Source organism: Enhydra lutris, unplaced genomic scaffold (genome assembly GCF_002288905.1).
Source record: "Enhydra lutris kenyoni isolate GAN:26980312 unplaced genomic scaffold, ASM228890v2 scaffoldscaffold10, whole genome shotgun sequence".
Classification (NCBI taxonomy): Eukaryota; Metazoa; Chordata; class Mammalia; order Carnivora; family Mustelidae; genus Enhydra; species Enhydra lutris.
The window spans coordinates 36,303,448-36,316,594 of NW_019154094.1; the positions used below are offsets into that span (position 1 = coordinate 36,303,448).

At 43.6% G+C, this 13,147-nt stretch overlaps 1 pseudogene; it reads right to left on the bottom strand.

Annotated features, from left to right (window-relative positions):
• Positions 1-9,010: 9,010 nt before the first annotated feature.
• Positions 9,011-10,536, bottom strand: LOC111144305 (annotated as a pseudogene).
• Positions 10,537-13,147: the final 2,611 nt, after the last annotated feature.

The following is a 13,147-nucleotide window of genomic DNA, read 5'->3' on the forward strand; positions in this document are numbered from 1 at the left end:
GAGATACCATCTGACACCAGTCAGAATGGCTAAACTTAACAAGTCAGGAAACGACAGGTATTAGCAAGGATGCAGAGAAAGGGGACCCTCCTACACTATTGGTGGGAATGCAAGCTGCTAAAGCCATCCTGGAAAACAGTATGGAGGTTCCTCAAACAGTTGAAAATAGAGCCACCTTATGATCCAGCAATCGCACAACTGATATTTTTGCCAAAGATACATACAGTGATCCTAATGTTTATAGCAGCATTGTCTTCAGTACCCAAACTATGGAAAGAACCTAGATGTCCATTGACAGATGAATGGATAAGGAAGATGCGGTATTATCTACAATGGAGTATTATACGGCCATCAAAAAGGCAACAAAATCTTGCCATTTGCAGAGACCTGGATGGAACTAGAGGGTATTGTGCTAAGCGAAATAAGTCAATCAGAGAAAGACAATTATCATATGATCTCACTCATATGAGGAATTTGAGATATAAGACAGAGGATCATAGGGGAAGAGAAGGAAAAATGAAACAAGAAGAAACTAGAGAAGAAGACAACCATAAGAGACTCTCAATCTCAGGAAACAAACTGAAGGTTGCTGAAGTGGAGGGGGTGGGAGGGATGAGGTGGTGTGTGATGGACACTGGGGAGGGTATGTGCTATGGTGAGCGCTGTGAATTGTGTAAGACTGATACAATATCGACCTGTATCCTTGAAACAAATAATACATTACAGGTTAATTAAAAAAATAAAAGATAAATGAACTCAAGACTCAGCTATGTTTCAGTGAACTGCAATGCAAAATTCTTGCATACCCAGGGGTTTGGCAGAAATTAACGATACCAGGTACTGGTAAGGATCTTAGTGATGGGGACACTGCCACACTGTTCGTGGAATGCAAACTTGTGCATCCACTCAGGGGAGGAGCTTGGTGTTACCCAGTAAAGTTGCCCTGTGGCCCAACTTCCAGTGGTGCCAGGCTGTGTACCACATCACGTGGGGCTGCCATGGACTTGTGTGATGGTGTGGCTCTGGCAAGTTCATGCCTAAAGAAGTCATCTTTAACATGAGTCAGCATACTATTGAACCACTGTCCAAATCGGATCTGCCACCTGTTTTTGTTTGGTTTTGTATTGTTAAATAAAGTTTTATTGGAGTACATTCATGTTCATTTGTTTCCACGTGATCACATCTGCTTTTCCTCTACAATGACAAAGTTGAATAATTGTGAGAGACCATCTGGGTTGCAAAACCCCAAACATTCACTGTTTGACAAACAGGAAACGTTAGCCAGCACGTAGTCTAGAGGGTTCCTTGCATGTGAGAACCTGTTGACCCTTATTGAGACAGTTTGTAGCAGCATGGTTTGTCAAAGCAAAAAACTGAGACGCTACCCAAATGTCCATCAAAAGTAGTGATTTGTACAGTGGACTATTATAGAGCAGAGAGGCAAGGGACAAATCGCCCATTTACACACAGGTCAAAAGCAATCAAAACTGAATTTATTGCTTAGGTGTGTAAATATGTGTGGAAAGTTATAAAGAAAACCAAGGACATGATTATTGTAGAAGTTAGCAGAGGGGAGTGTGATGAGGACACAATGGTGCTGAGGCACATAGGGCTGCTGGTGGTGTCCATTTCTATCTTGGGTTCATTGTTAGCTGTCTGGCTACTTTATGTTCATTCTTTATGTAGTCTCCATGTTTTAGATGCTCTTCAGTGTGTCTGTCAAATTTCATAATACATGAATTTTAACATTGGAGGTGAAACTGGTCTCCCAAATTGTCCTAATTCAGTTTGTTCTGGTACAGTGTGAAAACTGGCAAAATGTTGGGCAAAATAGGAAAAATAAGATCACGTGCATCGTCTAGCAGAGAAATCTATGAAGGATTTTGGGCACCCTCAACCCTTCTAGTTCGGTTCCATCTATGCTACCCTTAGTCTTTCTTTTCCTTCCATGGACACCAGTCTAGATGAGGGCTTGTCAGTGGGTTGGAGATCATTTTTGTATAGGAGTCTAGGAGGAAAGGTCTTTAAGTTGCATGCACGTACCACCTCCAACCCTCGCCAAAAGTGATTTTTAAAAAAAAAGATGTTATTTATTTATTTGAGAGAGAGATAGCAAGAGTGAGAACACAAGCAGAGGGAAGGGCCGAGGGAGAAAAGAAGCAGGCTACCCGCTGAGCATCAGGACCTGAGTCAGAGGCAGACACTTAACCCACTGAGCCACCCAGGTGCTCCTGAAAGTGATATTTGAAGAAAACAGTGGTCCACACCCCCACAGTGCTGGTAAAACTATTCAAACACTGGATCTCAGATCTCTCAGATCATACTTCTTGAACACCTGCTATAGACTCGCCTGGTGATTGGGAAGCATGGAGTAGAGAGGCTGGTGGTGGAGAGGAGGGATGCAACTTTTCATGGCCCGGAGGAAAGGCTGCTCAGTATGGCTTCAGATTTTAGGCATGCACTTTCAAAAACCACTCACTCTGAACATGGGCCGCTTCCCTCCAGCGGCTTCAAAAGATCCTGTGCCACCCCAGCTGACAAATTGTTGCAGGTATCATCACTTCCACAAGAGGCCACTCTTGCTTCACTTTTTCTAATGGTGCCGGTTTAAAAAAAAATACAGTTTTAACAACCCGCGGTACAGAAAAAAAACAGTGTTGGCATGTTTTAAACTCAGCATGCAAAAATGTAATTTCATGGTCTTTTGGACTCTTGTATCGAACTCTTGGTGCGCGCTGCTAATTGAAACATGAGTAATAGTGACGATGACAACGACGACAGCGGGCGTCTCCAGGGGGTCTTCCTCCGGAGAGAGCGGACTCTTTCATACGCATTATTCAGTGAAGACTCGCAATGCCATGTGCCTTGGGGTTCTCGGTTTCCAAGAGGGAGACTCGGTACATACCGCAATGTGCCCTGTTTAGATGGTGATATTTCAGAACAAGGGTGCATAAGAAAAGGGAAATGTAGACCTCGTCTATGGGAAGTGCACCAGGTTTCCTCAGCGTTGGGTGGGTGGTTTAATGTTCATTTGTTAAGTTGCTTTTGGCTTGCTATGAATTTGGGTAGGCGCACGGTTCTAGATACAACTTAGGAGGGTGACTCTCGGCACCCACAGGGCATGGCACAACGGGGAGTTTCCCAGATGATGGCTTCCTTAGGCTTTCCTTCTTCACGGTTTCTCCCCCTTGAACTTATACTCTGGATGTTAGACACTTCTGGGTCCTGCTGAGCCTTCCCTTCCAGTTACTGTCCTGCCTTCAGTTTCTGTTGTCTGATTTGGCAGACAGAAGGCAGTATATCAAGTCGACATTATAGGTTTAAAGATTTTATTATTATTATTTATTTATTTGACAGAGAGAGAGATCACAAGTAGGCAGAGAGAGAGAGAGCGAAGCAGGCTCCCCGCTGAGCAGAGAGCCCGATGCGGGGCTCAATCCCAGGACCCTGAGATCACGACCCGAGCCGAAGGCAGAGGCTTAACCCACTGAGACACCCAGGCGCCCCAACATTATAAGTTTAAATCTAGACTCTGCTACTTATTGGCTGGGTGAGTTATTACCTCGGAATCTCAGTTTTGTTTTTGTTTCTGTTTTTCTTTCTTTCTTTTTTTAGATTTTATGTATTTATTTGTCAGAGAGAGAGAGAGTGAGCACAAGCAAACAGAGTGGCAGGCAGAGGCAGAGGGAGAAGCAGGCTCCCTGCTGAGCAAGGAGTGGATGTGGGGTTCAGTCCCAGGACACTGGGATCATGACCTGAGCCCAAGGCAGCCCCTTAACCGACTGAGCCACCCAGGCGTCCCTCAGAATCTGTTTACTCATCAGGGTAATCAGTAAAATGGGGCTAATTATACCCATCTCACAGGGGTTTGTGGGGGTATCCTTCTCTTCCTTCCTCACCCTCAGCTGGGCTGCCTCTGTGGTTGTGAGCCCTTGTTTCTGAGAGGATTGACAGAATATTTGTTACTGACCTAACTGCTTTCTGCTACAACCCTGCAGACTTGGGGCAGTAGTTCTAACATTTGAAGGAGAATGCCCTGCTCAGTCTAAGATGGCGGGCCAGGCTGGGTCTGTGTGGCCATCTCTTCATGGAAGCATGGCTGGCCACTGGCTCTCACTGCCCCCTCCCACCCTGGAGGTGGCTGAGCAAACAAGATTGTCCTCCCCATGTGGGCAGACATCCAGTCTGAGACTGACCCTCCGAACAGAACAGAAATGCAGAGGAAGGGCAGAGCTGCTCTCTGCTGAGCCAGAACGTCCATCTCCTCCTGCCCTCAGTCATCTGGACTCCTGGCTCTCTGGCCTTTGGACTCTGACTGGGAGTTCCCTCACTGGCTCCCCTCCTTCTCGGGCCTCAGGAGTTTGCTGGGGGAAAGGGAACCACAGCCTGCATTTCAAGGCATACCTTTGGGATGGGTTTAATAAAATTTGCAAATACAGGTCACCTAGGCTGCTTCCTGCTGTGCCCTTCCAAGGACTCCTGCCACCCAGTAGCTGCCCCCAAGCTCTGTCAGGAAAACAGTTAGAAAAACGCTGTTTTGGTGGGAAAGCTCCTTCTCATAATGTGGTTCCTAAAACAGCAGCAGCAGCAGCAGCAGCACCTGGGGACTTGTTAGAAATGCAAACTCTCCGCTCTAAGACTTAGAGAACAGGAATCCCCGGGGGTGGGTGGGGCGGGGGGCGTAATTTGGCAATTTGCTTTAACAAGGATTGTGGATTTTTTTTTTAAAGATTTTATTTATTTATTTGACAGATAGAGATCACAAGTAGGCAGAGAGGCAGGCAGAGAGAGAGAGGAGGAAGCAGGTTCCCTGCTGAGCAGAGAGCCCGATGTGGGGCTCAATCCCAGGACACTGGGACCATGACCTGAGCCGAAGGCAGAGGCTTTAACCCACTGAGCCACCCAGGCGCCCCAGGATTGTGGATTTTGAAGGGCGGGGGACCTTCCAAGAGGGCCGGCTGGTCTTCCTCCCAACCAGGTGGAACAGATTCCGGAATCTGTCTACTTCCTGCCATTCCTGGGCTGGTAGAGGTGGGAGATGGGGGGGGCTGTTCTCTACTTTCTCCAGTTGGCAGTTTCTGAGCATGTATGAAAGGTCTACTAAGAGTGCTGATCATTTCTCTCCCCCTCCAACACGCCTTATCACATAAACCATGTTATTTCTAGTTGAGAGGCAGGTTTGGTGTTTCTGATTCATTCATTCGTTTTATTGAACAAATACACAGCAGCTCTCAGATGCTGGGTATTCTTCTGGGTACTAGGGTGTGGTGATAGCATTGTGCTTTACCAGAAATCAATCAATTTATGCTATCATTTCAGAGACGGTGAGAGCATGAGGACAGAGCAGGGAGAAAGGCTAGTGTGCTGGGTGGAGGAGGGGACGGGGGAGGCTATTCTTTCTCGAATGATGCAGAAGACTCTATTTTGTCCTTTAATCCTTGTTCTGGGAGAGCACCTTGATCTTCAGCCCATCCAGTTCTGGGTTCTGGAAAGGTTTCACTCTCCTTTCCCACAGAGTTGGGGGCAGGCACATGACCCAGGCCCAGCCAATCAGCTTTCAACTCCCTGCCCCCAAAACAGAGGCTTGAGCACCAAGCCCTTGGGTAGAGCTGTGGGCAGGAGAGAGCCCTGATCACGTTGTTGGAACCCCTAAATTCAGCCATGCCTGAAGCCCTTTTAGCTTGGTGCACCAATACTTTCCTTTTTCAGCTGGAGCCTGCTTCAGTCTGTTGGAAGCCAAAGGGTTTTAATATGAAACTCAGGAGACGTGGGTTCAGGCCCCGACTCTGCCCCTTTTGGGTTGAGTCTTCACCCCTTCTGTTAAAAGTGCTGAAGCTTCGTCAGGGAGAGAGAACCTACAAGGGAGGTGTTCACTAAGGGGTGGCTGGACTGTAGAGAAAAACTAGCCTCGAGCTGATTTCTTTTGACCTTAGCTTAATGGTGTTCATATTTCGTGTTTCAGGAATGTGTGACTGAATTCCCAATGACGGGGTGAATGGCTGTTCTATTTTTCATCTTTATTCTGACAGTCCAGATGGTACAGTGCTCTTGCCCCTCCTCCTTCCCTCTCTTCTCACTCAGAGGCGCACAAGTATGTCAGGAGAGACATTTTCCCTTTTCTCAATGAAACATAATTACATCGAATTCATGGCATTGATGATATTCATTGTCTCAAATTACACTGTTTCCTGGTGTTGGCTTGAGAGCTGTATAATAAAGTACTGATAAGGATTTTCTTTTTCTAACCCAAATTGTATGCAGATAGGTGACACCTTCTGAGGGCACGACTTTCTCTTTCTTTCTTTCTTTCTTTCTTTCTTTCTTTCTTTTTCAGAATTACTGAAAAATCAGTCATTTTGAGGCTAATTTACATTGCCTGTGTTTTTTACACACCCATCAGTTTCAAAATAGATTTCAAAGAGGAAAAAAGTGAAATGCTCTCAGCTCAGACATCCAAATGATTTGGCTTTAATGATACGCATAACGAGGATGGGGGTGAAGGCAGGCAGCGCATAAAGGTGCTCCTAGCTGAGGGAGGCAGGAAACATTTCCCCAGCCTCCAACGGCTACACTGGGTCACAGCACTGACAGCCTGGGAAGGGGGTGAGGATTTCTGAGAAACAATGACATAAATGATATAAATCCTTATCCATAAAAATCGTAAGGTTTTTTTTTTTTTTTTTCCCCTTTGCCTCTAAGAACCATTTTTGCCCTGTTGGTGATATTGTCTCCATTAAGGTTGCACGATCCCATGCTTACTCTGTATGTGTCAGGCTCTCTTCTGAGTGCTTACTTGTATTAAATAGCTCAGTTTTCATACAGACCCTATCCATTTTGGAGTTGGGGCGCTGAGGCACAGAAAGTGCCTAAAGTCATAGGACTAGTAGGTGTTTGTTTCAAGCCCAAACTACAAAGGTTGATGTGAAAATGTTAGGGTTTGGGAGTGAGTGGTCAAGAAAGAATTATTATTATTGTTTTTTTAACATATAATGTATTATTATCCCCATGGGTACGGTCTGTGAATCGCCAGGTTTACACACTTCACAGCACTCACCAAGAAAGAATTCTTGAGACATCTTCCATGCACAAAGGTAGTTTTATTAAAGCCCGGGACTGGACTGGTGGACAGAAAGAACTGCAGCGGGGGGGGTGTGAGGGGTGACTGATAATATATTTTCAAGTTGGGAGGAGGTTAGGGATAGCATAAGTCTCTAAGGAATTTTGGAAGTAAGGTTTCCAGCACCTTGAGGGGCTAGCTGTTGTTAGGAAAAGGTCATTTATTACTGTCTACTAAACCCTTAGTCATGAGACCCTTTAGGTGTATATCAGTGGGCCATATGCTTGGAGGAAGATTGCCAACATGTATCTTATGGGGCAGAGATAAAGGACATTTCCAAAGGAATTTTTATATGTTAAAGGAGACTTACAGGATCCTGGAGGTTGGGCTAGTGTTAAGCAAAGGTTGCCTTTGCCCTTAGCTAATATGAACATGGAGGCAGTTGAGTTCCTAGAGGAAGTTCAGTCTGCCTGTCTCAAGAACTTGTCAATGGGCTGTAAGTTGTAAAGAAATTTAATTTTTTTTCTTTTGTCTTTGTTCTCTACATCAAGGTTAAGGGAAAAGTTTCCATGTAAGACTTTCCTCACTTTTGATACCAAGTATAAGGAGTTTCAGGCAACCACAAAGTTAAAGGTAGCAGTCCCCTTCCCAAACCATCCTCAGGTTTGATAATTAGCTTGAGGGACTCACAGAACTCACTGCAAGCTAGTATACTCATGGTTATAATTTATTACAGTAAAAGGATACAGATAAATCAGCCCAAAGAAGAGAGGCATAGGACACCATCTGGAGAGGTTTTACATGGGAAGTATTTCTTGTCCTCAGGGTGCATTACCCTCCTGGCGTCAATGTGTAACAATATTCATGGAGTATTGCCAGCCAGGGAATGTTTACCCAAACTCTGGTGTCTAGTTTGTAGTGGGGCCTCATTACATGGGCATGATTGGTTGATCGATTAATTGCTCCTTGGGTTCAACTCAGTCTCCAGGCCAGCTGATGCAGCTTGGTCAAAGCCTCCACTCTAAATCACATGGTTTGTTTCTCTAGGCATGGTCACCCCTCATCCCATGACTATCAGGAATGATCAGCCTCCCTCCAAGATCCAATATGGCATGTCCCTGCCCTCCACAAAGACACTTCTATCAGCTGCAACATGGATAACCTTCCAGAAGCTGAGACAAAGTCCAGAGTTCTCTTAGGGTAAAGCCAAATCGTTTACTGCACAGTGGTAGGCTGGGATCTGAAGATAATTTGGATCCTTGTGGAAGAGAAAGGGCCTATTATTTGAGTGTTATAATCCTGAGAACAACATCACGAGGAGACAGGCATATTCTCACTGCAGAGAAACTGGGTAAACCGAGTGTGGGAGCCTCCGCCAAATCTAGCTCCTAATACCTGGAACCTGTGAACATTACCTTATATGGCAGAGGGGACATTGCAGATGTGATTAAGTTAGGGATCTTGAAGGTGGGGGAGTATCCTGGATTGTCCAGGTCATTCCTGAATGTCATTACAAGTGTCCATATGAGAGGGTGGTGGAGAAGATTTGGCTCAGAAGACGAGGAGATGATGTGAGCAGAGATGAGCATGAGGAGCTTTGAACATGGAGGAAGGGGCCACGGTGTTCCTCCAGAGGAAGCAGTTTTGCCCACACCTTGATGTTAGCTCTGTGTAACTGATTCTGGACTGTGGCCTCCAGAATGGTAAGAGAATATATGTGTTGTGTTAAGCTGCCAAGTTGGTGGGGCTTTGTTGGTGGTGGCTTTTCAGCAGCCACCTGAAATGAATACGCTGAGACTGAGGAGTTGAATGTTGCTTACGGCTCCAGGGCCAGTAACACAGTAACACAGGCCTCCCCAACTCCAAAGTCTGTTTTCACTTCTGCAGTCCAGAAAAGGCTTGTTCAAGGCATGTAGTATTGGTGCTAAGCTCCTCTGTTGAGATTGACTATTGCTAATTGATTATGCTTCTCTTGTACTGATCTGGGGGTGAGGAGCAAAACCCTTATCCACATGATGCTTTTGGTGACCACTGGTACAAAGATGGCCTGGGATCAATACCTTAACCTAGCTGCTTGAGGCTTTTTTTTTTTTTAATTAACATATAATGTATTATTTGCCCCAGGGGTACAGGTCTGTGAATCATCAGGCTCACATATTTCACAGCACTCACCATAGCACATACCCTCCCCAATGTCGATAACCCAACCACCTTATCCCTACTCCTCACCCCCCAGCAAACCTCAGTTTGTTTCATGAGATTTAGAGTCTCCCTCCCAATCCCATCTTGTTTCATTTTTTTCCTCCCTACCTCCAACACTCCCCACCCTGCCTCTCAAATTCCTTATATCAGAGAGATCATATGATAATTGTCTCTGTCTGATTGACTTATTTCTTTTAGCATGTTACCCTCTAGTTCCATTCACGTCATTGCAAATGACAAGATTTCATTTCTTTCGATGGCTGCATAGTATTCCATTGTATGTATGTGTATGTATATATATATACATACACATATATAAACATCGTCTTTATCCATTCATCTGTGGATGGACATCTAGGTTCTTTCCATAGTTTGGCTATTGTGGACATTGCTGCTATAAACATTCAGGTGCACATGCCCCTTCGGATCACTACATTTGTATCTTTAGGGTAAATACCTAGTAGTGTGATTGCTGGGTCATAGGGTAGTTCTATTTTCAGCTTTTTGAGAAACTTCCATGCTGTTTTCCAGAGTGGCTGCACCAGCTTGCATTCCCACCAACAATGTAGCAAGGTTTCCCTTTTTCCACATCCTCGCCAGCATCTGCTGTTTCCTGACTTGTTAAGTTTAGCCATTCTGGCTGGTGTGAGGTGGTATCTCACTGGGGTTTTGATTTATATTTCCCTGATGCCGAGTGATGTTGAGCACTTTTTCATGTGTCTGTCGGCCATTTGAATGTCTTCTTTGCAGAAATGTCTGTTCATGTCTTCTGCCCATTTCTTGATTGGATTCTTTGTTCTTTAGGTGTTGAGTTTGATAAGTTCTTTTTTTAATCTTTTTTTTTTCCATTGAGGCATTTTATTTGTATGTATGTATTACATCCCTGGAAAAAGAATCCCAGGATTTTCCCTCCTGTGTGTTTTCATCTTGCTTCTTCATGGTCCATGATGCCAGTTGAGGTTGTCAGTACAATGAAACCAAACTGGTGGGATGGGAGCAGGTTATTCTGCCATTTTTCTAGATCTTTCAGTTGTACATCAAATCTGGAGCTGATCACTCCACACTTGTTCAACCTGCCTGTGAGGTTCACAATAATTTGCCCTGTTCTGTGATCATAAATGATTCAAATTTGCCAATGTAACCATGCTTCATCATCCTAGTGAGAAACTGGATGATGACTTTGGAGCACTGCCTAAATAGACACATTTGCCTCTCTTTTCATCATTGTTAATGCTGTAGAGAGCATCTGCCCGGACATTCACGCACACCATTATGGCGGCAAGGAAAAATGGCGGAAAGAGTGATAAATTCTTTATAGATTTTGGATATTAGCCCTTTATCTAATATGTCATTTGTGAATATTTTCTCCCATTCTGTTGGTTGTCTTTTGGTTTTGTTGACAGTTTCCTTTGCTGTGCAAAAGCTTTTGATCTTGATGAAGTCCCAATAGTTCATTTTTGCCCTTGCTTTCCTTGCCTTTGGCGATGTTTCTAGGAAGAAAATGCTGTGCCTGATGTCGAAGGGTTGCTGCCTGGTTGCTTCAAGGATTTTGATAGATTCCTGTCTCCCATTGAGGTCTTTCATGCATTTTGAGTCTATTTTTGTGTGTGGTTTAAGGAAATGGTCCAGTTTCATTCTTCTGCACGTGGCTGTCCAATTTTCCCACCACCATTTGTTGAAGAGACTGTCTTTTTTCCATGGACATTCTTTCCTGCTTTGTCGAAGATTAGTTGACCATAGAGTGGAGGGTCCATTTCTGGGCTCTCTATTATGTCTATTGATCTATATGTCCGTTTTTGTGTCAGTACCATACTGTCTTGGTGATTACAGCTTTGTAATAGAGCTTGAAGTCTGGAATTGTGATGCCACCAACTTGGGTATTCCTCTGGGTATTCGGGGTCTTTTCTGGTTCCATATAAATTTTAGGATTATTTGTTCCATTTCTTTAAAAAAAAGTTGATGGTATTTTGATAGGGATTGCATTAAATGTGTAGATTGCTCTAGGTAGTATAGACATTTTCACAGTATTTGTTCTTCCAACCCATAAGCATGGAATGTTTTCCCATTTCTTTGTGTCTTCCTCGATTTCTTTCATGAATATTCAGTAGTTTTCTGAGTACAGATTCTTTGCCACTTTGGTTAGATTTATTCCTAGGTATCTTATGGTTTTGGGTGCAACTGTAAATGGGATTGACTCCTTAATTTCTCTTTCTTGTGTCTTGATGTTGGTGTGTAGAAATGCAACTGATTTCTGTGTATTGATTGTACTGAATTCCTGTATGATTTCTAGCAGTTTGGGGATGGATTCTTTGGGTTTTCCACATAAGCTATCATATCATCTGCAAAGAGTGACAGTTTGACTTCTTCTTTGCCTATTTGGATGCCTTTTATTTCTTTTGGTTGTCTGATTGCTGAAGCTAGGGCTTCCAGTACTATGTTGAATAGCAGTGGTGCCCTGCTTTGTGACCCAGGATGTGATCTATTCTGGAGAATATTCCATATGCACTACAGAAGAATGTGTATTCTGTTTTGGGGGGATGGAGTGTTCTAAGTATATCTGTGTTGTTCATCTGGTCCAGTGTGTCATTTAAAGCCTCTATTCCTTGTTGATCTTTTGCTTAGATGATCTGTCCATTTCAGTGAGGGGGGTGTTAAAGTCCCCTACTATTATTGTATTATTGTTGATGTGTTTCTTTGATTTTATTGTTAATTGGTTTATATAATTGGCTGTTCCCTTCTTAGGGGCATAGATATTTAAAACTGTTAGATCTTCTTGTTAGACAGACCCTTTAAGTATGACATAGGGTTCTTCCTCATCTCTTATTATAGTCTTTGGCTTAAAATCTAATTTTTCTGATATAAGGATTACCACCCCAGCTTTCTTTTGATGTCCATTAGCATGGTAATTGTTTTCCACCCCCTCACTTTAAATCTGAAGAGGTCTTTGGGTCTAAAATGAGTTTCTTGTAGACAGGATATCATTGGGTCTTGTTCTTTTTATCCATTCTGATACCTTGTATCTTTTGATTGGGGCATTTAACCTATTTACATTCAGGGTAACTATTGAAAGATATGAATTTAGTGCCATTATATTGCCTGAAAGGTGACTGCTACTCTATATGGTCTCTGTTCCTTTCTGGTCTGTTACTTTTAGGCTCTCTCTTTGCTTAGAGGACCCCTTTCAATATTTTCTGTAGGGCTGGTTTGGTGTTTGCAAATTCTTTTAGTTTTTGTTTGTCCTGGAAGCTTTTTATCTCTCTTTCTGTTTTCAATGACAGCCTAGCTGGATACAGTACTGTTGGCTGCATATTTTTCTCATTTAGTGTTCTGAATATATCATGCCAGTCCTTTCTGGCCTGCCAGGTCTCTGTGGATAGGTCTGTTACCAATCTAATATTTCTACCATTATATGCTGCAGACCTCTTGCCTGGAGCTGCTTTCAGGATTTTCTCCTTATCTCTGAGACTTGTGAGTTTTACTATTAGATGATGGTATGTGGACCCATTTTTATTGATTTCGAGGGGGATTTTCTGTGCCTCCTGGATTTTGATGCTTGTTCCCTTTGCCAAATTAGGGAAATTCTCTACTATAATTTGCTCCAATATACCTTCTGCTCCCCTCTCTCTTTCTTCTTCTTCTGGGATCCCAATGGTATCACTTATCTCTCAAATTCTCCCTTCACGGTCCAGTAGTTGTTTGTCTCTCTTTTGCTCAGCTTCTTTATTCTCTGTCATTTGGTCTTCTATATCACAAATTCCCTCTTCTGTCTCATTTATCCCAAGAGCCTCCATTTTTTTTTTTTTTAAAGATTTTATTTATTTGACAGACAGAGATCACAAGTAGGCAGAGAGGCAGGCAGAGAGAGAGGGGGAAGCAGGCTCCCTGCTG